This window comes from Diabrotica virgifera, chromosome 9 (assembly GCF_917563875.1).
Source record: "Diabrotica virgifera virgifera chromosome 9, PGI_DIABVI_V3a".
NCBI lineage: Eukaryota > Metazoa > Arthropoda > Insecta > Coleoptera > Chrysomelidae > Diabrotica > Diabrotica virgifera.
In genome coordinates, this window is record NC_065451.1 from 46,882,376 (window position 1) to 46,909,704 (window position 27,329).

The following is a 27,329-nucleotide window of genomic DNA, read 5'->3' on the forward strand; positions in this document are numbered from 1 at the left end:
TGGACTGGGTTGTATCTATATTGATAATTGGTTGTGAGGTTGGAGTTTTGGAGGGGTTGGTTGAAATTATTTCGGAAGGTATGGGTTGCGAAGATGATTGGGGGTGGGGGTTTTCGTTATAATTTTCAGAAACTGATTCTTGGATTGTTTTGCAATTTACTGCAGTGTGGCCTGGCCTTTTACATGAAAAACAGATCAAGGAATCTTGTGCAAAATAAATTCTATAGTTGGTGTTATCATAATTCATTAATATGGATTCAGGTATTGGGGCAAGCGGTGGTGTGATAAAGATTTGTCGTCTAAAACTATAAATGTGGTTGAATTCCGGCAAACCGGCGCTTATCTTGAGAAATGACATGGGAGACATGGGTTGAAGGCCCAATTTTTCAATTCCTTGAATTAATACAGCATGCGGTATGGAGGGACAAGCGTTTGACAGAATTAGCCTTTGTGATGGAGTGATTAGTTTGCGTGCTTGGACTTTTTGGTTATTAATTTCTATGGATCCTCCATAATTATTCATGAAATTTTCAACAACATTTTTGTTTGCAAGGTACATACACACTCTGTTGTTAGAAAGCCTTGAGGAAAATAGGATATTTTTGGGCTCGATCAACTTTCCTAGTGAAATCAGATAATCTTGAAGTTTAAGGTTTTCAATGGATGGGAATACAATGGCTTGTTCTTTTGTTGGAAATTGTTGTTCAATCAAAGCAGTAGAATAAGTTTTAGTAGTGTTTTCCATTTGGGCGCTCCTGTAGTCAGAAGTCCCGGCAGTCGGATTTGACATATTTTATTTATTATTCAAAACTAAGTAAATCCTGAAATACGGACCTGTCTTACAACAGGTGATTTTATCATGTCGTTATAGATAACGAATAAACGTGTTTAGGGTTTTTTGTATCAAACCGACTTCTGATAAATAATAAATTCCAGTGAAATAACTTGGCTTTATATAATTTTAAAGAGTACTTACGTACAATAATTGAACGCACTATAATACACTTATATATGCGAAAATAAAAATTTTTTACTCATTAGCTACTATCTAAATAACTATTTTGTTTGGAGCTGACAAATACGCACCAACTAGTATACCTGCCAGGACCGAACTCCCTATGGGATGGTTCTCTTGCGCGTGATTTAAGAGTTTATTCTTAGAATATAAGCTATACGAATTAAGCTACTATTAACTCTTTTGTAAAAACTTACAGTTTTTCAGTGATTTACGAAAAACCGCTTCAAAACATGCATTTTTTTCACGAATAATTAAAATTTTTCATCTTTAATAACCTAAAAAGTATTGACTTATTTAGTAACTTTATATAATAAATTTTGCTTATAATTTGTTCTTTTATAGATTTGTGCAGTTATTTTTTATAAAATAATTTTCACCCCCGAGAAGGGGCGGTATCCACCCTCAGGGTAAAGGCGCAAGGTGGTACCATGTCACCTTTGTTTCTTGAGGTATCCTCTAACCACTGACCAATTTTCGTGAAAATCCATGAAGGTTCACCGAAATTGAAGGTAATCGTTGATTTTTACCTTCAGGGACTGCACTATACAAACTAAATTGCAATTTACTGATCTACATGCGTGTAATTTGGAAGCTTAAAAATTATTAAATGATATGTAGTCGCCAAATAATTAATTCAATGCATTTAAGTACAACTTTCTCTTAAGCCGGGAAGATAGGGTGGTTTTCTTGCGAAGGGGTTGTAGCTCAATAATCGAAATGCACGTGATTTAATAGTTTATTCTTAGAGTATATAAGCTATAGGAATTATATCCGCAATACGATATATTTTAAGTTTTCTCAGCATTTTTCTCTTAAGCTAAATCAATTAAAGGGTTGTTTGGGGGTGAAGGGGATGACCTCAAAAATCGAAACTATATAATTTCACGAGATCATAAATAGCTCGTAATTCTGCGGCAAAAAACGATTCAATATTCCTATTTTTAAGTCAGCCCCCCCCCCCCACTAAAGTATTAAATTCCTGCTCAGTGGAACGAGCTCAAAATTTTTAGTTTGTGGAATATGAAAGCTCATAAATAGCTCATAAATTAGGGTTATTTGTTTTTTAATTTTTGCAAGTGGGGGAGGCCAGCTCAACACGGGTCATTTTTTTAACGTATTAACGTTGAACTTTGAGATTACATTTTCTCCAACCTGATTTTTGATTGAAATTTTGCTATTTTTGGCAATTTTCACTCGTAATATTGATAGTTTTTATTATAATATATGTTATGATTATTTTGAAGATATGAAAATTAGTGTGAAGAAAGAGGATAAAAATAAAAGGGTGATGGTTCGAAAATTATGATCCTATTTTTTATATCTTCGCCGTAAATGCCGGTCAACTTTAACCGGTTGTATCTAAGGAACCACTCATCACAATTAAACATTTTTTTCTCTTAAAAAAATCGTCCTGTCGCTTTTTTCCCAATACCTTTTCCATGATTTAATTTAATTTAATATTTCCCGAGATATTCCATTTGTTTTAAGCCCAAATATTGTTTATAATTTTAAAATATTCCTGAGGCCACTTAAATAGTCCAATTTCAATTCTGTAAAGTACATTAGATATGTAAAGTCTCTTTTTATACAAAAACATAGTTATTGTTATGTATCATAATTATTGTGGTTATTATAGCGACCGTATATTTTTAATTAACAATTCAATTGTTGCTAAACTGTTTATTCAATTTCAATCGTCTTCTAGAATTATAATCTATACAAAAAGAGCTTTTATCCTACCAAGTTATTTAATTATTGATAGACAATTACTTATCTAAAATTTTAGTTGAAAATTAAAGATTTTGTTGGAAAAACCCGAATTTTCTGGGGAACCTTCTCGTCGAATAAATCGGGAAAAAACAAGTTTTCATGCAGAATTTAATTACGGTGAATTTTTATTTGAGTGTTTTTGGTGTAAACTTAAAATATTTGGAGTTATAGAGCAAAAATTGAAAAAACACGATTTTCGGTGGCCATTTTGTTTAGAAAAAAAGTAGCACACTATCTGCGGACTTTGCATACCTATATTATTAATATATACAATCATAAGATTCGATTCCAGCAATGAAATTGCTGGTTAATAACTTTTCCCAAAAATGGCCTATTCTCCGATAATTAATCTGCCCAGACTATATGACATGTAGAGACAAATTTTGCAATAATTGTTTATCAATAATTATACAATGTATAATGTCGATTTTTGCCTATAAACAATTAAAATTACTTTTTAACTATTGCATGCAGCAAATTTTTTTCGTATTTGGAAAGTGTAAATTTGTTTACGAATTTAATGGTAGGGGAGCAAAGTATGCTAAAGGTGCAGTCACTCGAGCGCTTTAGGGACCTATTGGGTTGTAAACAGTAGGTCCTAAAACCAAAAAAAGTTAAGTAAAGTTTTCCATTTTAGTGGGCGCTTGCCATTTTTTAATTTAATTTTCCATTTCCAACAATCGTTTTTTCCGATTATAGCGACATCTATCCATAATTCGAAAAAATGTTTCGAATAAAAGTTACTTATTTTTACGTAAGGAATCCAAATCTGCAATAAAAAGTGAGGGTTCCTGTTTAAGATTTTAAAGTAACCCCCCACCCCACATCCATGAGGGGTCGTGTTTGGTGCCTTTCGACAGATTTTTCAAAAATATTGAATAAGTGTATTTTACAGTTTTTCGATCTGATGTTCATTTCGCGAAATATCACGGGATTCGTATTTAAAATATTAAATTTACCCCCCACCCCTCTCCGTGAGAAGTCGTGTTTGGTATCATTCGATAGATTTTTAAAAAATATTGAGCATATATTTTTTAGTTTTTCGATCTGTCATTCATTTCGCGAAATATTCGGTTTTTTCTTGTGAAAATTTGGGGCTCACCCATTTCCTTACGCCCGGCTCAAATCGTCAGATTTTTGAAATATACACTCGCTTGCATGTACTTAACCTACCTTATCTTAATCTGACAATTTCGAGTTTTTTTAAGGGTAGATTTTTTTTTTCGGGCCCCCCTTAACGAACTCCCCTGTGTTAAGAGCCAATATATAGTAGAGGTACATCTGCAGGGTACCAGGTTTCTCACCATGTGCTAATCTGACGCGCTCGAGTGACTGCAAAAATCCCCGCTTGGGCTCCCCTACCATAAATAGAGAAAAGGTTTTCCAGAGTAATTTGAAACGAAGTTACTTTTTTCTTTAAATTCTGAACATGATTAATCTAGGTTTTTTATTAGTTGGCATACTATTTCGTTAAAAACTCATTCGCACTGTTTTACGACCTTTGGTAACTTTATTCATTAATGGGTTGATATAATACAGCATAACTAAACAGAACGCTATGCAAGTGCACAAACACGGAAACGCATTAAAAAGGGTCTATTTAAAAATGTGGGCGTTCCATTAATCGTAATACATAAGGCCGTATTTTATGTTGACAGTGTATGGAAATATTCTCTTTTAAAACTTTTTTTAATCATGTTTGACTACTACGTCATAAATAGCAGATAACACTAATGCTTTTAACATTTAGCAGACTTCCAAATGATACCTTTTTTTACTACCGCCAGAGTAAGTTTCATGTATTCAACTCCATGTAAAAGATATTTTTTAAAAATGGTATTTACTGCAGAAAATCCTTTTCCATTGGATAAATTTTTCCTAGTAGTGAGCAGTTTTTTATTAGTTAATTCCATATATGGTGGAAATTTAATTACAAATATCGATACTTGAAATTTAATGCAAATTTATTTCTACCTATTTTGAATTAAGAAGTAAAGTACGTGTAACCTGAATGTAGGAATTCTAAATTTTAACGATTTTTAAAAAGGTTTATTTTATTTCAAGAAATCAGAGAAGCATTATATGCAGTGAATGTGATAAATACGGAGAGATTTAGATGTAAACCAGGACATCTATGTCTGCTTCCTTGATTATAACAAGGCATTCGATACGGTGAAACATAATCCGTTAACAAAACTACTGAGAACAAAGGACATCGACACACGGGATATAAGAATAATAAATATTCTATATTTTGACCAAGAACCTGACATAAGAATAAATAATTTAAAAACTAATAAAATTAAAATCAAAGGGGGTGTTAGACAGGGAAGTGTCTTGTCGCCATCACTATTTAATGCATACTCAGAACAGATATTCAAAAAGCTTTAGATGAAGATAAAGCAGCAGGTATAAAAATAAATGGCCTACCCATATGTGAAATTAGATATGCTGATGATGCAATACTTTAAATTTAGATATGCTGATGGTTATGTTACCGGCCAAACCCGATTTCAGGACAAACTAGTTTGGGGATTAGTCTTTTTTTTAAAGGTGATATTACGAACTATTCAGAATTGTCGGTTGAAAGCACTCTTATGAGACTTTTTGCAAGATAATAAGGAAAAGAGTGGATTCACTGCTGTGTTTATAATCTGTATACAACAAATCGTAGAAAAGTGACATTTACAGGAGAAGAAACGCACATCACCATTACAGACAAAGAAAAGGCTCATGATATAGGAAGGTTTACGCGAACTTAAAAATAAGCAGGCGACAATTAACCCTTTATTAAGCTATAATAACTGCATACATAATAATCGAGAGATGGCATATCCGGGGATTTTGCTGGCTATTCGATAGCTCCCCCTCTTCCAATCCAACGATTTGGAAATGTATTATCGAGAAACCCTTAAGAGCCTCAAATATAATTAGGAGCTCCTCCATCTTGCTAAAACCAAGTTAATTTATTCACGAGATAAGGATTTATATCATCAGGAAAGAGTCTGGGTAATTTTAAAATTAACTCCAATTACAGAAATGCTCAGCATTCTTCACCCGTTATAGTTATTACCCAGAAATAAGGTATAATAGTGACATTAATTATTCCTGTCGGTCTAGACAGCTCAGTTGGCTGAGGCGCAGTCAATCGACAAGTTAAGTGGATTGCGATCGAGGGTCGAGCCTCAGGGCGGTCATTTGAAATTAATAAAAAGGTCCACGTCGTAGTATAAAATTCAATAGAATCTACGACTTGGTGTGGAATAAACTGGTGTCTAATCGGCCTATGGAGGAGCGGTACGGCAAGGGATAAGGGCTTGCGGCTTGGTGATTGCTCCTCCATAGATCCTTACCGAAGGGCGTTGACGCCTAATAACGGTGTATATGTTACCGGCCAAACCCGATATCAGGACAAACTAGTTTGGCCTAGGCCAAATTAGTTTGTCCTGAACGCGTTAGGATAAACTGCCAAACTAGTTTGTCCTAAACGCGATAGGATAAACTAGTTTGGCCTAGGACAAACTAGCTTATCCTGATATTAATACAGACACCGCAGGATCAACTAGTAAGCCCTTTATCATATACCTACAATATCAAAATAAATAGATAAATTGAATAAAATACCCTGTAATTGGAAAATCATTTTAAGTAAGAGAAAATGACTCGTTAAAATTAAATGACAATTATTGGTAATGCAAACAATCATATTAAAAAAATAATTAGTGTTTTTTATAAAAGCAGTAATAATTGTACATCAATTATAAACATTCTTTATTTTTCCATGAAGTGTTTTGGTGACACCTAGAATTGCGGAGTATCATGGCCTTCTTGCTCTTGCATCTGTTTATGGAACAGTTCTTGTTGCAGCTACATTTAACAAAACTTTGTCATAATCCAACTGAATCTCTCGTAGCTGTAACTCTTAACGATATTTCAGTGCCTTAGTTTTCTACAACATCTAAAAAAGTTTGATGGCAAATGTCGAATTCTGATCTGAAAACAATTACTAAAAACCTTTTAGAGAGATTAATACCCCAAAAAGTTAAATAAGTTATCTCTAAAATATCGCTAAGGCTTGAAGTTACGAGAGACTCAGTTGGGTCGGACAAGGTTTTGTCAAACGCAGCTGGAAAAAAGCTGTTAAGGCGCATTTAAATCAAAGCGAACACGAACGAACGAACGAATTCGTTCGTTAACTTTATTGTATTTGTATTCGAGCACGACCGAACGAATTCGTTCGCATTCGCACATGTTCCAACCGATGTCGGTAAGTGAGCGAATCATAAAAGGAAATCGTTGTTCCATGTGGACAGTGGATAGACGGTAGCGAACGAATTCGTTTAGAAGTACTGATTTAATTTATTTACAAACATTAGTTTGAGAGGGTTGTTTATTGTGTACTTGTGAAAACATAATTTTGCAATATGGAATATGCCTACGAAACCCAAAATCGAAGCTATATAAAATAATAAACAGAAAAACTGATGCTTGTTTTAACATTTCTATAGGAATGTCTCTGAACTAAAAAAATGAATTAGCTTCTGGCATCATTTAGACGGGAAAGTCAAAAAGAGGGTTCGAATGGTTTGCTTTTAAAAGCCTGATGTTTTTATTGGATAAATTTCAACCCAGAAACACTAATGAGGTAACCAAATCAAATTAATTGCTAAAATTAATTAAAAGCAAATTTATTTTGATACACCAATTTTACAATTTATTATTTGAACATAATATAGTCATAATATCAAGAGTAAGTAACTTTTTCGAGGAAGAATTTTAAGAAAGCTGCAGTGGCGGCTCGTGATTTTTACAATAGGGGAGGCTATACCTAACTGTAAAATATCTAGACAAAGCATTAGCAAAAAAATGCGCCAAAAAATGTAATTTAATACCCCATTTTTTGACCACTTTTTATTTACATTTCATAATATCATCCTAATTCATAATTTCATGATATCATATCATTTTAAAAATAGTTAGCCTAATTGTAAAAGTTTAATACCAAAGTTTGTGTCGTTTAGTTGTTAACAATTCCATCTATTTGTAAATAGATACCTATGCATATCAAAATAAATACAGATTTGAAGTTTTGCAGTCCATACATAATGAAGCTTCAAATTTTTTAAGATACTCAACTAAATTTTTTTAATTCTAAACGCCGCCTAATGCGAATTCAAAAACACGCTAAATTACCGATATTTTGCTTTGAGTTAGAGATATCGGAAAAAGTTATTTGAGCAAGTTGTTCCAAATATTATTATAACCTCACATACCAAATTCCATAACAAAATTCGCACTTTTACATTTTTCATTATTTTTAGTCAGGACCCTAAAATTCGTTGTCCCGAAACGCACGCAACCACGCAACGGAGCCGAGAAGCTACTCTGCCTCCCTTGATATATCTCCGGGCAGCGTGTGATGGCACCGTAGATGCCATTGTTAGGAGACCGGGTCTCCTTAAACGCCTGCTGCGCTGCACAGAGCATTAGCAACGGAGACTGCTGGGCTTCTCGGCTCCGTGCTTGCATCTCGGGATAACCCAGGGTCCTGCCTACAATAATAAATATGTAATAAAACTAAGACGCGATCATGCGTTCTAATGCTAATGCTCCGTACATATGGATAATTAGTGACAATATGGAATTTACACGTTGTATAATAGTGAGAGTGATTGTTGTTTTCGCGATTCATGATAAACAAAACAGTGTAGAGTGTGTAAAAAATTTATGGGGAGGCTGAGCCTCCCTTGTCTCCTCTGACGAGCCGCCACTGGAAAGCTGGTTCTTTATTACATATGTTATTTTCTAAGCTCCCTCAAACAGCCTATAATACCTGCTACCTGCTATTTTTTAAGCTATTATTGTATTAAAATTTACCCAGCAAGAAACACGAAAATAAAGTTAAACACAATAATGTGACTGGCACTGGCCCATCAGCCCATCTTAAAAACATCTGCGGGCAATATGCACTCCGCATCATCAACGAATGCGAACGTTCGCTTCAATGTAAATGGCCCTACTTTGTAGCGAACGAATGACCAAGTGGACACCTACGAATTCTTTCCTTCGTTCGTTCGTTCGTGTTCGCTTTGATTTAAATGCCCCTTTTTACACAAACAAATGCAGGTGCAAAAAGGCAATTATACTCCGCAATTCTAAGTACATATCACCAAAACACTTCATGGAAAAATAAATAATAATTTTTATAATTGCTTTTAAAAAAATTGTTATTAATTTGTTATAGTTTGATTGTTTGTATTACCAATTGTACATTAGTTTTAACGACGATTGGTTATCATTTTAATAAAAATGACTATTTTCTAATTACAGAGTATTTTATAAAAGTGACGGGTATACGTGAATCAGCTAGAGAGACACATAAAACTCGTACGGGAATCCATCGCGTTTGAAACTTCTATGGCGACTACCAGTGCGGGACGCATCTAAACATTCCGTATATGTATTTGGACCATAGGAGTTTTCTATTGGTTCGTTGCAGCACGCGGTAATATTTTAACCAATAGACGGCGAGGTTCCAGATGCATATACGGAATGTCAGTCGGTCCCAAATTCATATACGGAATGTTAAATATCGTACACCGAAAAAGATAAGTTTTTTTAGAGTCTTTTAAAAGGAGATGGATTTTAAAATACTTGTTACTGTATTATTAAATAAAAATAAAACAATTATAGTATTTCGAATGTTATTTGGTGCGAAATTCATATGCGGAATGTTAATTATTCGTAGACCAAAAAATGGGACTTTTTATTAATCAGTTAAAGGAGACTGATTTTAGAATACCTATTTTATTAATGTATTATTAAAGAAAAATAAAACAATGATTAGGTACCTATTTGGTGCGAAATTCATAAATGGGAGGGTATAGATTTGAGAGACATATTTCTTTATTTGACTAAGGTTTCGCTTTCTCAGAATTTTTAATGACTTGCACGTGTTTCATTCACAGTCATTTGTTTCGAGTTTCTGTCATGTGTCACATAATATTAATATGTACGACATACGTTATTGGTATATACAATAATACAAAACAAAAACGTATGACGTAGATATATTAATATTATGTGACACATGACAGAAGCTCGAAACAAATGACAATCGATGAAAAGCCCTATATATCAATTATGATGTCACTACCTGTATCATAATGAACTTTATTATGATACAGATTTCCATTAAGATACAGATTTTTAACTAATAGGGCTTTTCATCGATTGTCATTTGTTTCGAGCTTCTGTCATATGTTTTATAATCTTTGTAATATAATAAATATACACGGATTATACGACATATGACAGAAGCTCGAAACAACTGACTGTGAATGAAAAGCCCTATAGAATCGCGATATGACATTCGCGATAAAGGTGGCACACGCGCAGTAACCAATGGCGAGTCAAATACATACGCTTTGACAGTTCTCAATATGTAAACAAACTGTCAGACTGACAAAATACTGACGAATATTTAGCCGTAGAACAAAAAGACGATTTTTATTAAACCCAGTTAAAATGAGACTGGTTTTTAATAGTATATTATGCAACGAGCATTTAATGATGGTCATTATGAAGCGAGTATAAAGGATACGAAACGAGTTTCGTATAGAGTACGAGCGTCATAATGATAATTAAATGCAAGTTGTATACACGATTTTTGTTCTGTGATCATTCACAAAAAAAATATATTCAAATTTATTAATTTTGTAACGCAAACAAATTAAGTAGTTTGTCAGTCTGGCAGTTTGTTTACATATTGAGAACTGTCAAAGCGTATGTATTTGACTCGCCATTGGTTACTGCGCGTGTGCCACCTTTATCGCGAATGTCATATCGCGATTCTATAGGGCTTTTCATTCACAGTCAGTTGTTTCGAGCTTCTGTCATATGTCGTATAATCCGTGTATATTTATTATATTACAAAGATTATAAAACATATGACAGAAGCTCGAAACAAATGACAATCGATGAAAGGCCCTATTAGTTAAAAATCTGTATCTTAATGGAAATCTGTATCATAATAAAGTTCATTATGATACAGGTAGTGACATCATAATTGATATATAGGGCTTTTCATCAATTGTCATTTGTTTCGAGCTTCTGTCATGTGTCACAAAATACTAATATATCTACGTCATACGTTTTTATTTTGTATTATTGTATATACCAATAACGTATGTCGTACATATTAATATTATGTGACACATGACAGAAACTCGAAACAAATGACTGTGAATGAAACACGTGCAAGTCATTAAAAATTCTGAGAAATCGAAACCTTAGTCAAATAAAGAAATATGTCTCTCAAATCTATACCCTCCCATTTATGAATTTCGCACCAAATAGGTACCTAATCATTGTTTTATTTTTCTTTAATAATACATTAATAAAATAGGTATTCTAAAATCATTCTCCTTTAACTGATTAATAAAAAGTCCCATTTTTTGGTCTACGAATAATTAACATTCCGCATATGAATTTCGCACCAAATAACATTCGAAATACTATAATTGTTTTATTTTTATTTAATAATACAGTAACAAGTATTTTAAAATCAATCTCCTTTTAAAAGACTCTAAAAAAACTTATCTTTTTCGGTGTACGATATTTAACATTCCGTATATGAATTTGGGACCGACTGACATTCCGTATATGCATCTGGAACCTCGCCGTCTATTGGTTAAAATATTACCGCGTGCTGCAACGAACCAATAGAAAACTCTTATGGTCCAAATACATATACGGAATGTTTAGATGCGTGCGGGACTGTATAACAGTAATATTGGTAAGCCTTTTTATAAACTTGACTTAGACTATATCACATAATAATTACTTCTCATAATTATTTTAAACTACACCTCTAAAAAGATATAATAACTCTGAAATTGTTCCAAAAATTATCATAATTCACTACTGTATCATAAAAAACAATATCACGTTTAAGACCCAGATTCATTTATCAGTCTAGCTTTCCCTATTAAGTGGTAAACAGAAGCTTGCGTTCTGTTCCTTTTTCAATTTTTCTTTAATTACCAAGACGGTTTCCTTTCTTTGATATCTGCTGGATCCTGGAAACTAGAATAGGAAAAAGTTTTATGAGTTTCTGGGCAAAGATTGTAATTTTTCATTATTTCAGAGATAACGTTTTGGTTCGCGGTGGTTTTATTTTAGTGGGATTTCTGTACAGTGTAATTACCTCACAACCCGAAGTAGATCCTGCCACTACTAGTCAAATATTATCGTAGAGATAAGGCGCATATTATTATTATACTCTACAGAATGCTATCAGGAGACGGCTACTTACTGTCGTCTGGATAATATTTTTAATGATTTTCATTTCTTCGGTTATAATCTCGGGGGAAACGAATGGAGAAATTAAAGAAAAAAAACCAAGTAAATTTTTGCTGAATCAACATTAGATTCTCTTGATCTGAAATCCTGGAAACGAGCGTTTACTGGAAATTTTAAACTGCAACATGTTATCTAAAGCTTCCATCGAAATAGTATTCTCAAACTAAAATTCAAATTAGAACTAAAATTTGATGTTTAACATTATTAAATCTTATATGGTGGAGCCAATTTCTGCGGTATAAAAGACTTTCATACGAGTAAATTTACATAAATCGTTGTATAATAGATTCTTCTAATATTAAAAAACTCTAACATGAAGTAAAAACCACTTCTATGTAAATGGTATGGTGTCCAATTCAGAACGTTTTCGGACTTATCAGTCCATCATCAGTGAATTCAAATACTTGCTAAATAGCCCCAGGACCAAACAATGGTTGAAATTATAATTCCATCAACATTATGTTGTAGTAATATTGAACAGGCTAAACGCCGATGTTAAAAGATATAACCTCCGTGAACATGGTGAAACTCTACCAAGAAACTCAGTCAACCAGCTTAGGCCAACGTTGACTACCAAGTCTTAGTTACTTGGTAGTTGCAGAATGGTAAAAAACAGAAAATTGTTATTTTGGTTTAACAATGTTTACATTAATAATTTGACGTCCGCAAAATATTTGGGTATTACACTAGACTCTAGCCTACGATGGAGGGACCATGTTAAAAAGAAACGAGAACAGTTTAACATGAAGTATAAAAAAATGTATTGGTTATTGGGAAGACAGTCCACTCTCTCGATCTGCAATAAAATACTTTTGTATAAACAGATTATAAAACCTATATGGACATATGGCATCCAGCTATGGGTCTGCGCTAGTAATACTAATTTAAACATCATTCAACGATTCCAAAACAAAGTGCTAAGGAACATTGTCAACGTTCCATGGTACTATAGGAACAGTGACCTCCATAGGGACCTATGGGCCATTCCACGAACATACGCCTGTTTTGGATTACTTCGACAATGAATACTTTACTGTGCAACATAAGAAGTACGAAAGTAAATGGCGCTAATAATTATTCCAATAAACAACAATATAATTTGCAATTCACTTTCGTTCTTCTTATTTTGCACAGTAAAATATTCGTTGTCGAAGTAATCCAAAACAGGCGTATGTTCGTGGAATGGCTCATAGATATGGATACTGTTAACAAGACCATAGACAAGAGTCACGAACAACGACTTCTTCAACACGTCAATGTTGAGGCCATCCAGCTCCTCGACAACACGGATCTAGCTAGAAGACTCAAGAGGAAGAAACCCTTCGAGTTAGTTAAGTGAAAAATAGGGCACGATGCAAGTGATGGTACAAGTTAAGATATGTGCAATATATTAAGAGAACCTAAGGGGTACTATTGAGTTTGTCCTTAGTCTTAAGTTTTTAGTAGTAATTTAGGTTAGAAATAAGTTGCTCATTGATCACATTATTTGATCAGATTTTAATGTTCAAGCATCTTATTGGTGTTTAATAAATAAAAAATAATAATTTGACATATATTTGACAGTTGACAGTTCTACTGTACCTACTTGTTAGTTTTAGTTTTCTAATTAATTTTATCTACTCTATGTCATATTATGTATAAGTTTTTAGTTTGTGAAAACTGTCAATATAAATAGCAGTGCGTGAAGGGTTTAATTAAAATATGCGTGAAGTAACAATGTATTTCAAATGAGATTTACTTTTTCGCACACTTTCAATGGGTTTTTTGGCACACTTTCATATAATCAAATATCCTTAATGTTCGCGTTGTCATGGTGATGACAATATGAGCAATGACTTACAACAAAATTATTGACAGTTTTGTGGTTTGAAAGTAGTTAGGATTTTTAAATGTCAAAGTTTTAAAAATTGTAGGATAGTAATTAATTCCAGTGACGAAGAGTTACAGTTTTTTTATTTGTTTATCGTAGATAAAATATTGTTTGAAACTGTGCGTGAAGTACTTTTTACGAACTTACGCGATGTATAGCTCTCGCTCCGTTGTCGCTCGTGCTCTAAAAATCGCGTGCGTTCGCAAAAAGCATACTTTACGAACTGTTTCATAAATAACCATTGTTAGTTAGTTGCACAAATAAATTATTTAAAATCAAAAAATTGCCTGATATTTGAGGAAGGTGGAAAAATCATATGTATAACATGGGAATAAAGTGCCTTTTCCTCCGTTTAATGATTACTGCCCTCCGCTACGCGTCGGGCAGTAAACTTCATTCTCGGAAGGAAAAGTAGCACTTTCCTCCCTTGTTATACAAATACTTATTTCTGTGGAACTTAGGTATAGATCTGATGGTGGCATCTTAGTTTCTTGACTATGCAGAACTTTTTATAAAATGTAGCTTTTTTTCTTAAAATTTATAATAAAAACGTGTCACATATTTTGCCAACTTAAGGCTGTATTATATAAATTGATTAAAAATAGATAAATTGTTTTATATTTTATAAAAATTTTTTAAATTTAGGTCGACCACACTGTAGGTAACAATGTATAACGTACAGGAAAAGAAAAGTAACAATAGCAGAGTAAGAGAAATGTCAAAGAAGGTTTTATTTTCTCTTTTTTATAATCTCCAGTTTTTTCTGTTTGAGTTAAGATTGCTACGATAAGATAAAAACGATTAAATTGTTTCCCTAAAACAATATATTAGTCTGGGCAGATTATCGGGCAATAGGCCATTTTTGGGGATAGTTATTTACCAGCAATTTTATTACTGGAATCGAATCTTATGATTGTATATATTAATAATATAGGTATGCAAAGTCCGCAGATGGTGTGCTACTTTTTTTATAAACAAAATGGCGCCCGAAAATCGTGTTTTTTTTTAATTTTTGCTCTATAACTCCAAAGATTTTAACTTTTCACCAAAAACGCCAAAATAAAAATTCACCATAAATAAATTCTGCATAGAGACGTTTTTTCCCGATTTCTTTCGACGAAAATTTTTCCCGTAAAATGCGGGTTTTTTCAACAAAATCTTTAATTTTCAACTAAAATTTTAGATAAGTAATTGTTTATCAATAATTAAATAACTTGGCAATATAAAAGCTCTTATCGCATAGATTAAAATTCCAGAAGCCGATGGACAATGAATGAACAGTTTAGCAACAATTGCATTGTTAATCAAAAATTTACGGTCGCTATAATACCCACAATAATTACGATACATAAGAATAACTACGATTTTTGTATAAAAAGACAGTGTACCTATCTAATGTAATTTACAGAACTGACATTGGACTATCAAAGCGACCTCAGGAATATTTTAAATTTATAAACAATTTTTTGGCTTAAAAACAAATAGAATATCTGGGGAAATATTAAATTAAATTAAATCATGAAAACAGTATTGGAAAAAATGCAGCAGGATACCTCTTTTAAAAGAAAAACTTTTAATTGTGATGAGTGGTTCCTGAGATACAACCGGTCAAAATTGATCGGCATTTACGGCAAAGATAAAACCAATAGGATTATAATTTTCGAACATTCACCTTTTTATTTTGGTCCTCTTTCTCCGCACCAATTTTCATATCTTTAAAATACTCTTAACATATATTATTACAATGAAAACTACCGATATTACTAGCGAAAATTGCCAAAAATAGCAAAATTCCAATCAAAAATTAGGTTGGAGAAAATGTAATCTCAAAGTTCAAAATCGGCATACGTTTAAAGAATGCATTTTCTCGCCTTCCCATGGAGCAATTTTCTTCATTTTTTTTTTGTTCCCAAGTAACTCGAGTAGATCCATATAACTAATGCATTATTAAATGTCAAACTTGCTTTTGTTTTGTTATAATAAATTAATTTATTGATTATAGCAAAAAATTTGAATTTGTTTAAATAAAGATTGTTTAAATAATTATACAGCTTTCAAATGAGAATATTTGTAAAAATCAAAAATGAATAACCATTTTCAATTTCGTTGCAAAACGAAAATACAGCCGAACCATATTCCAGTCCAATCAGAGAGTGCTGCAAGCACCTCTACCGGTTTCGAAACTTATTAGTCTCTCATCAGGAGGCACATATGCTGCTCTCCCTGATCCAACCAAAACAAACCCCAGCGTGCAGTCCCGAATTGCAACGAACGAAATGGCATAGATGCCCTAGCGGCAACTGCTAGCAAAAGACTAAGTTTTCACTCTAATGGCATATAACATATCCCACCAGAATGAAAACAATGGGAACCTTCTCTGGTTACACCTCCGAGGCTTCTACAATTTGCAAGCCATACGGATGCTGAGACTAAGGAAGATGAGGGAATTCTACAATTTACAATTCACGTCACATCTGCTCAGCGCGGTAAAGTTCCAACGAGACTGGTTCCCTTCATACTCCACACAGAGTAAATGTAAATCAAAAATGAATAACCATTTTCAATTTCGTTGCAAAACGAAAATACAGCCGAACCATATTCCAGTCCAATCAGAGAGTGCTGCAAGCACCTCTACCGGTTTCGAAACTTATTAGTCTCTCATCAGGAGGCACATATGCTGCTCTCCCTGATCCAACCAAAACAAACCCCAGCGTGCAGTCCCGAATTGCAACGAACGAAATGGCATAGATGCCCTAGCGGCAACTGCTAGCAAAAGACTAAGTTTTCACTCTAATGGCATATAACATATCCCACCAGAATGAAAACAATGGGAACCTTCTCTGGTTACACCTCCGAGGCTTCTACAATTTGCAAGCCATACGGATGCTGAGACTAAGGAAGATGAGGGAATTCTACAATTTACAATTCACGTCACATCTGCTCAGCGCGGTAAAGTTCCAACGAGACTGGTTCCCTTCATACTCCACACAGAGTAAATGTAAATCAAAAATGAATAACCATTTTCAATTTCGTTGCAAAACGAAAATACAGCCGAACCATATTCCAGTCCAATCAGAGAGTGCTGCAAGCACCTCTACCGGTTTCGAAACTTATTAGTCTCTCATCAGGAGGCACATATGCTGCTCTCCCTGATCCAACCAAAACAAACCCCAGCGTGCAGTCCCGAATTGCAACGAACGAAATGGCATAGATGCCCTAGCGGCAACTGCTAGCAAAAGACTAAGTTTTCACTCTAATGGCATATAACATATCCCACCAGAATGAAAACAATGGGAACCTTCTCTGGTTACACCTCCGAGGCTTCTACAATTTGCAAGCCATACGGATGCTGAGACTAAGGAAGATGAGGGAATTCTACAATTTACAATTCACGTCACATCTGCTCAGCGCGGTAAAGTTCCAACGAGACTGGTTCCCTTCATACTCCACACAGAGTAAATGTAAATCAAAAATGAATAACCATTTTCAATTTCGTTGCAAAACGAAAATACAGCCGAACCATATTCCAGTCCAATCAGAGAGTGCTGCAAGCACCTCTACCGGTTTCGAAACTTATTAGTCTCTCATCAGGAGGCACATATGCTGCTCTCCCTGATCCAACCAAAACAAACCCCAGCGTGCAGTCCCGAATTGCAACGAACGAAATGGCATAGATGCCCTAGCGGCAACTGCTAGCAAAAGACTAAGTTTTCACTCTAATGGCATATAACATATCCCACCAGAATGAAAACAATGGGAACCTTCTCTGGTTACACCTCCGAGGCTTCTACAATTTGCAAGCCATACGGATGCTGAGACTAAGGAAGATGAGGGAATTCTACAATTTACAATTCACGTCACATCTGCTCAGCGCGGTAAAGTTCCAACGAGACTGGTTCCCTTCATACTCCACACAGAGTAAATGTAAATCAAAAATGAATAACCATTTTCAATTTCGTTGCAAAACGAAAATACAGCCGAACCATATTCCAGTCCAATCAGAGAGTGCTGCAAGCACCTCTACCGGTTTCGAAACTTATTAGTCTCTCATCAGGAGGCACATATGCTGCTCTCCCTGATCCAACCAAAACAAACCCCAGCGTGCAGTCCCGAATTGCAACGAACGAAATGGCATAGATGCCCTAGCGGCAACTGCTAGCAAAAGACTAAGTTTTCACTCTAATGGCATATAACATATCCCACCAGAATGAAAACAATGGGAACCTTCTCTGGTTACACCTCCGAGGCTTCTACAATTTGCAAGCCATACGGATGCTGAGACTAAGGAAGATGAGGGAATTCTACAATTTACAATTCACGTCACATCTGCTCAGCGCGGTAAAGTTCCAACGAGACTGGTTCCCTTCATACTCCACACAGAGTAAATGTAAATCAAAAATGAATAACCATTTTCAATTTCGTTGCAAAACGAAAATACAGCCGAACCATATTCCAGTCCAATCAGAGAGTGCTGCAAGCACCTCTACCGGTTTCGAAACTTATTAGTCTCTCATCAGGAGGCACATATGCTGCTCTCCCTGATCCAACCAAAACAAACCCCAGCGTGCAGTCCCGAATTGCAACGAACGAAATGGCATAGATGCCCTAGCGGCAACTGCTAGCAAAAGACTAAGTTTTCACTCTAATGGCATATAACATATCCCACCAGAATGAAAACAATGGGAACCTTCTCTGGTTACACCTCCGAGGCTTCTACAATTTGCAAGCCATACGGATGCTGAGACTAAGGAAGATGAGGGAATTCTACAATTTACAATTCACGTCACATCTGCTCAGCGCGGTAAAGTTCCAACGAGACTGGTTCCCTTCATACTCCACACAGAGTAAATGTAAATCAAAAATGAATAACCATTTTCAATTTCGTTGCAAAACGAAAATACAGCCGAACCATATTCCAGTCCAATCAGAGAGTGCTGCAAGCACCTCTACCGGTTTCGAAACTTATTAGTCTCTCATCAGGAGGCACATATGCTGCTCTCCCTGATCCAACCAAACGCTGGGGTTTGTTTTGGTTGGATCAGGGAGAGCAGCATATGTGCCTCCTGATGAGAGACTAATAAGTTTCGAAACCGGTAGAGGTGCTTGCAGCACTCTCTGATTGGACTGGAATATGGTTCGGCTGTATTTTCGTTTTGCAACGAAATTGAAAATGGTTATTCATTTTTGATTTACATTTACTCTGTGTGGAGTATGAAGGGAACCAGTCTCGTTGGAACTTTACCGCGCTGAGCAGATGTGACGTGAATTGTAAATTGTAGAATTCCCTCATCTTCCTTAGTCTCAGCATCCGTATGGCTTGCAAATTGTAGAAGCCTCGGAGGTGTAACCAGAGAAGGTTCCCATTGTTTTCATTCTGGTGGGATATGTTATATGCCATTAGAGTGAAAACTTAGTCTTTTGCTAGCAGTTGCCGCTAGGGCATCTATGCCATTTCGTTCGTTGCAATTCGGGACTGCACGCTGGGGTTTGTTTTGGTTGGATCAGGGAGAGCAGCATATGTGCCTCCTGATGAGAGACTAATAAGTTTCGAAACCGGTAGAGGTGCTTGCAGCACTCTCTGATTGGACTGGAATATGGTTCGGCTGTATTTTCGTTTTGCAACGAAATTGAAAATGGTTATTCATTTTTGATTTACATTTACTCTGTGTGGAGTATGAAGGGAACCAGTCTCGTTGGAACTTTACCGCGCTGAGCAGATGTGACGTGAATTGTAAATTGTAGAATTCCCTCATCTTCCTTAGTCTCAGCATCCGTATGGCTTGCAAATTGTAGAAGCCTCGGAGGTGTAACCAGAGAAGGTTCCCATTGTTTTCATTCTGGTGGGATATGTTATATGCCATTAGAGTGAAAACTTAGTCTTTTGCTAGCAGTTGCCGCTAGGGCATCTATGCCATTTCGTTCGTTGCAATTCGGGACTGCACGCTGGGGTTTGTTTTGGTTGGATCAGGGAGAGCAGCATATGTGCCTCCTGATGAGAGACTAATAAGTTTCGAAACCGGTAGAGGTGCTTGCAGCACTCTCTGATTGGACTGGAATATGGTTCGGCTGTATTTTCGTTTTGCAACGAAATTGAAAATGGTTATTCATTTTTGATTTACATTTACTCTGTGTGGAGTATGAAGGGAACCAGTCTCGTTGGAACTTTACCGCGCTGAGCAGATGTGACGTGAATTGTAAATTGTAGAATTCCCTCATCTTCCTTAGTCTCAGCATCCGTATGGCTTGCAAATTGTAGAAGCCTCGGAGGTGTAACCAGAGAAGGTTCCCATTGTTTTCATTCTGGTGGGATATGTTATATGCCATTAGAGTGAAAACTTAGTCTTTTGCTAGCAGTTGCCGCTAGGGCATCTATGCCATTTCGTTCGTTGCAATTCGGGACTGCACGCTGGGGTTTGTTTTGGTTGGATCAGGGAGAGCAGCATATGTGCCTCCTGATGAGAGACTAATAAGTTTCGAAACCGGTAGAGGTGCTTGCAGCACTCTCTGATTGGACTGGAATATGGTTCGGCTGTATTTTCGTTTTGCAACGAAATTGAAAATGGTTATTCATTTTTGATTTACATTTACTCTGTGTGGAGTATGAAGGGAACCAGTCTCGTTGGAACTTTACCGCGCTGAGCAGATGTGACGTGAATTGTAAATTGTAGAATTCCCTCATCTTCCTTAGTCTCAGCATCCGTATGGCTTGCAAATTGTAGAAGCCTCGGAGGTGTAACCAGAGAAGGTTCCCATTGTTTTCATTCTGGTGGGATATGTTATATGCCATTAGAGTGAAAACTTAGTCTTTTGCTAGCAGTTGCCGCTAGGGCATCTATGCCATTTCGTTCGTTGCAATTCGGGACTGCACGCTGGGGTTTGTTTTGGTTGGATCAGGGAGAGCAGCATATGTGCCTCCTGATGAGAGACTAATAAGTTTCGAAACCGGTAGAGGTGCTTGCAGCACTCTCTGATTGGACTGGAATATGGTTCGGCTGTATTTTCGTTTTGCAACGAAATTGAAAATGGTTATTCATTTTTGATTTACATTTACTCTGTGTGGAGTATGAAGGGAACCAGTCTCGTTGGAACTTTACCGCGCTGAGCAGATGTGACGTGAATTGTAAATTGTAGAATTCCCTCATCTTCCTTAGTCTCAGCATCCGTATGGCTTGCAAATTGTAGAAGCCTCGGAGGTGTAACCAGAGAAGGTTCCCATTGTTTTCATTCTGGTGGGATATGTTATATGCCATTAGAGTGAAAACTTAGTCTTTTGCTAGCAGTTGCCGCTAGGGCATCTATGCCATTTCGTTCGTTGCAATTCGGGACTGCACGCTGGGGTTTGTTTTGGTTGGATCAGGGAGAGCAGCATATGTGCCTCCTGATGAGAGACTAATAAGTTTCGAAACCGGTAGAGGTGCTTGCAGCACTCTCTGATTGGACTGGAATATGGTTCGGCTGTATTTTCGTTTTGCAACGAAATTGAAAATGGTTATTCATTTTTGATTTACATTTACTCTGTGTGGAGTATGAAGGGAACCAGTCTCGTTGGAACTTTACCGCGCTGAGCAGATGTGACGTGAATTGTAAATTGTAGAATTCCCTCATCTTCCTTAGTCTCAGCATCCGTATGGCTTGCAAATTGTAGAAGCCTCGGAGGTGTAACCAGAGAAGGTTCCCATTGTTTTCATTCTGGTGGGATATGTTATATGCCATTAGAGTGAAAACTTAGTCCTTAGTCTTGAGAATATTTGTCTTTTTAACGTTAAAAGTTACAATTGTAGTACTTACGCTTATCTATAAAAATTCTACAACTGGAAAAAATATGTAGTTTTCTTTTCGTATAAATAAATTAATCTATTATATGAAAACAAAATAAAGTTTGATATTTAATAGTGCGTCAGTTAGATGGTTCTACTCGAGTTACTTGGGAAAAAAAAGAATGAAGAAAATTGCTCAATGGGAAGCCGAGAAAATGCATTTTTTTTAACGTATACCGATTTTGAACTTTGAGATTACATCTTCTCCAACCTAATTTTTGATTGGAATTTTGCTATTTTTGGCAATTTTCACTCTGAATATCGATAGTTTTTATTATAAAAATATATGTTATGAGACCTCTAAAGATATTAAAATTGATATGGAGAAAGAGGACAAAAATAAAAAGGTAATGGTTCGAAAATTATGATCCTATTGTTTATATCTTTGCCGTAAATGCCGATCAACTTTGATCGATTGTATCTCAGGAACCACTTACTAGAATTAAACGTTTTTTTTAGAAGAAGCATCCTGCCGCTTTTTTTTTTCGATACCGTTTTCAAGATTTAATTTAATTTAATATTTCCCGAGATATTCCATTTGTTGGTAAGCCAAAAAATTGTTTATGATTTTAAAATATTCCTGAGGCCGCCTAAATAGTCCAATTTCAATTCTTTAAAGTACATTAGATAGATACAGTGTATTTTTATACAAAAATCATAGTTATTCTTATGTATCATAATTATTGTGGATATTATAGCGACCGGAAATTTTTAATTAACAATTCAATTGTTGCTAAACTGTTCATTCAGTTTCCATCGGTTTCTGGAATTATTATCTATACGAAAAGAGCTTTTATATTACCAAGCTATTTAACTATTAATAAACAATTGCTTATCTAAAATTTTAGTTGAAAATTAACGAACTTGTGAGAAATTTTTGTCGAAGTAAATCGGGAAAAACACGTCTCTATGCAGAATTTAATTACGGTGAATGTTTATTTGGGTGTTTTTGGTGTATAGTTAAAATCTTTGGAGTTATAGAGCAAAAATTGAAAAAAACACGATTTTCGGGCGCCATTTTGTTTATAAAAAAAAGTAGCACACTATCTGCGGACTTCACATACCTATATTATTAATATATACAATCATAAGATTCGATTTCAGCAATAATATTGCTGGTAAATAACTTTTCCTTGTATTTTGCTAATTAGCCAAGAGTATATGTCATTTCTCTTACAGTAGACCACTCCTACGCACTTCTTGCAACAAAAATTTCAAATAATACACCGCCAAGGAAAGGAGCAGTTTAAGAGTTAAAAACCAACAATAATTATCTCAGTAAGTTCATGCGATAAGGTTCGTAATAGTGCATGAACTTTTCTTGAGAACAAGATCTGGTGAAAGATACATGCGATTAACGTTATATTAACATTGCTTATTCTATGTGAACTGTTTTTATCCACCAAAACTAATTATAACTTCTATAACTCTCTGAGAGAATCTGTTTTTCTCTCATGGAATGCTTTATAATGCGTTTAATTAATGTTTGGTATCTACCGAGTAATTTAGATGTGGTTCGTATTATACAAATTAAGGAAACGCGTGTAAAAATTGATTTTAGTGAAGCACGTAATATTAATTAAGAAAAAATTATTTAATATTAATATATCAGACTTAATTGAATTGAATAATTTTATCAGTAGAATTTATAATTTTATGGTATACAGACAAAAGATACCCACAAATTATTCGTAGGCAAAAAATCCTCGACACAAAAATTGCCCACAAAAAATCCCGACAAATAATCCCCAGACAGTTAATAGTCCATTATTTCACGGTTTTTGCTGTAAATTTTCAAGAACCGCTTGGATTGACATGAAATTTAGCATACGCATAGCTAACATGTCATAGAAAAAAAGTGATGTGGTGCCGATGTGTGCTTTTGCCTTGGGGGTGATTTTCACCCCATCTCGGGGATGAAAAAATATATGCTCAAGATAAGTTCCGAAATGGATAAACTGACTAATTTTAAGCAACTTTTGTTTTATAGAGTTTTTTCACCAAATCAATACTTTTCGAGTTATTTGCAAGTGAATATGTTCATTTTTCAACAAAATAACCACGTTTTTAGACGGTTTCTCGCAAATAACTCAAAACGTAAGCATTTTGTCGAAAAAATATTTTTAGCAAAACTATAGCCTATAAAAAAGTGAAAAAAATGGTGTATATATTAGGTCCCTATACCTAGCAAAAGCAGAGTTATAGCTAATGAAAAAAAGGTTCATATTCTAAAAATTACAAATAGAATAATTCGATGTGAAATATCCAAATAATGAAGCATTCTGGGGGAAAACACATTACAACTTTTTTAAAGTGTTTAAGAAAATCTTTATTTTTGTTTTTATAAAAAAATTTCTAGCATGAAATGTAAGCAAGTTACGCTCAAAATAAAGTTGGTCACTTTTGTTTTGTCAAAAAAAAAATCAGGAAGATCACCCCCCCCCCCCCCCCCATAAAGCAACTAAAATGAAATTAATCGCTACAGCTTCACAAGTTGCGTTTATATTATGATCTGTAAGTTTCATCGATTCAAAGTGCTTTTTTTTGAAAAAAAATTTGGTTTTAAAGTAAAACTTTAAAAATTTTAATTTTGAAAAAAATGCTTTTTTTCAAAATAACTTAAAAATTGTTAGAGATACCAAAAGTCTTAAACAATCGAAAAAGTCGGCTTTGCTTTTCTGAATATTTTGCATTTTTTCGTTTTTCTATAAGACAACAATTGGTCAATATTCGGTGTTTCCAAATTTGCATACACTCGTGATAAGTGACTCGTTCAAGCCCTTTTAACTACAGCTCTTTCAAAAATAAGTACTTTGAACCGATGAAACTTACAGATTGTATGGTCAATACATACGTGAGTAAAAAAACGTGTGAAGTGATAACAATTAAGTTCATTTGAAATGCTAATTAGGGGGTGATTTTTCCGATTTCTTACCAAAGAAAAGGGACCAACTTTATTTTGAGAGTAACTTGTTTACTTTTTATGCTAAATTTTTTTTTAAAAAACAAAAATAAGCATTTTTTAAACACTTTAAAAAAATTTAAAATGATTTTTTCCCAAAAAAGTGCTTCGTTTTTTGGTTATGGCACGTTAAAATATACCATTTGGAATTTGACGAATATGAACCTATTTTTCATTAGCTATAACTCTGCTTCTACTAGATACAGTGACCTAATGTATACACCAAGTTTTTCATTTTTTTACGTGCTATATTTTTGATAAGAATTTTTTTCACCAAATACTTACTTTTGAGTTATTTGCGAAAAACCGTTTGAAAACGTAGTTATTTTGTAGAAAAATTAACATTTTCACTCGCAGTTAACTCCAAAAGTATCAACCTATTGAAAAAACTTTATAGAACAAAAGTTGCTTAGAATTGGGAATTTTAACTATTTCCGGGCTTATTTCGGACATATATTTTTCACCCCGAAAATGGGGCGAAACTCACCCCTAAGGCAAAAGCACACATCGGCACAATCAGCCCTATTCTGTAACTTTTAACAAATCGAATAGAAATGACCAAGTCGAATCGTAATTACCCAAAATCGGAATGTTTGATATCTATCGCGTCATTTTTGTGTTTGGATCGGTATTCTGTAACTCATATCGTAATCGAAATCTCTGACTTCTATTTCACGCGGTTCTGAGGAGGTGGCAACCGCGCAGTAACCAGCGAAATTGTGTTCTGTGACCTATTTTGTTACTTGAAATATGACACCGTTGCCATTTCCTCAATGTTTTCATACTTTCTTCATACTATCCTCAAAGTTTTGAGAAGTAAATAAAATATTCGTGTAAATACTGGATGCAAAAAGCTCAAAAGAAAATAAATGGTTTTAAATTAAAGTTAATTAAAATTGATATAAAAAAGAAGATAAACTGATAAATAAAAAAGATAAGTGAAGATAAGAAGTATAAATGCTTTTAAATCAAAGATATTTAAATTGATGTTATTAATTCATTATTATTAATAAATTATTTAAAATTGATATTACTAATAATATGCAATCTTTAAGATTCGATTCCAGTTGAAATAACTGCTAAACAGCTTTTCCCAAAAATGGCATCTTTTCTATAATTTGTTCAGACTATGAGCGTTGACTGATAAATATACAAGTATACTGGTATAATATTTATTTATCAATTAACGCATAAGAAGTCTATCGTATGCTATTCTTGTGCATTATACCATTGATTGCAATTGTACAAGAAATATGCGAACAAAATATGGCAACAATGTGAATGGGAAACATTCAGACGCCAAGTAGCAAATAAATAAGGTTAGGTCCAATTATTCATACTCGTACATGTCTAAATGAAATATATATAGTTCTCTAAACAAATAACACCACAGACTAAAAATTAAGCAGCTAAAAAAAGGTACAAATACTATAAATAATTATAAATAAGTAGTATGTAATTAATTATTTTTATATATAAAATATAAACGTCAAAACCATAGAGGTATATATTAACATAGAGGGAGCCTACCTTCCGCGCTTCCTGACGACAAGATCTCAGGGACTGGTTTGCTGCATCTCCTTCTAACACATTGTATCGAGAATCTATAATGACATTCAGTGTGAATATAGGCACGGAAGAGGAGGACAACTGTAGCAGCTTTACTATGCGTAAGAGTGAAACAGCACTAATCCAAATAAAAAAGATGGTGTCGTCACTTCGCTCTGAATGACACTCTCTCTATGCTAATATTTAACTCTATGGTCAAAACAAAACAAAATGCGCTTGCGTCAACCACAATTCCGATAATCGAAATCTCATCTCGACAGGGTAAATGCTGTCGAAGTGATTTCTATTCACATTACGATTGTAGAGATTCCGAAGTAGTTATGGAATACGGATTTGGACTATTACTATTCGACTTGGTCACTTCTATTCGATTTTACTGACTTCTATCATCGAAATGAGTTACAGAATAGGCATGAATATCACTTTTTTTCTTTGACATATTAGCTATGTGTATGCCAAATTTAATGTCAATCCAAGCGGTTCTTTAAAATTTAGAGGTTTTGAAATATTTTACCTTCAAAGAACGTACTATAATACCCGAACAAAAATGCCCCACCAAGAATTCCGGTCATATAATCCCCACAATTTTTTTTGGAAAAAATATCCCCACAAAACATTTTGTATGGGTCATTCCACGAATATACGACTCTCTTGGATTTAGAGTTGCACAAGTTTGACTTGAATGTTTGAAGTTGACTTGAGTTTGGCTTAATTTCAAGTCAAACCCAAGTCAATCCCTCTAACAAATAATTCAAGTCAATTCAAACTGGTCAATCGTACAGGTTTGAAAATTCAAACTGTTTGTCAAACTAGTTTGAAAGAGTTTGAAAAATAATTTTATCTACTCTATGTCATATTATGTATAAGTTTTTAGTTTGTGAAAACTGTCATTATAGATAGCAGTGCGTGAAGTGTTTAAAGTGTGCGTGAAGTAACAATGTATTTTAAATGGGACTTACT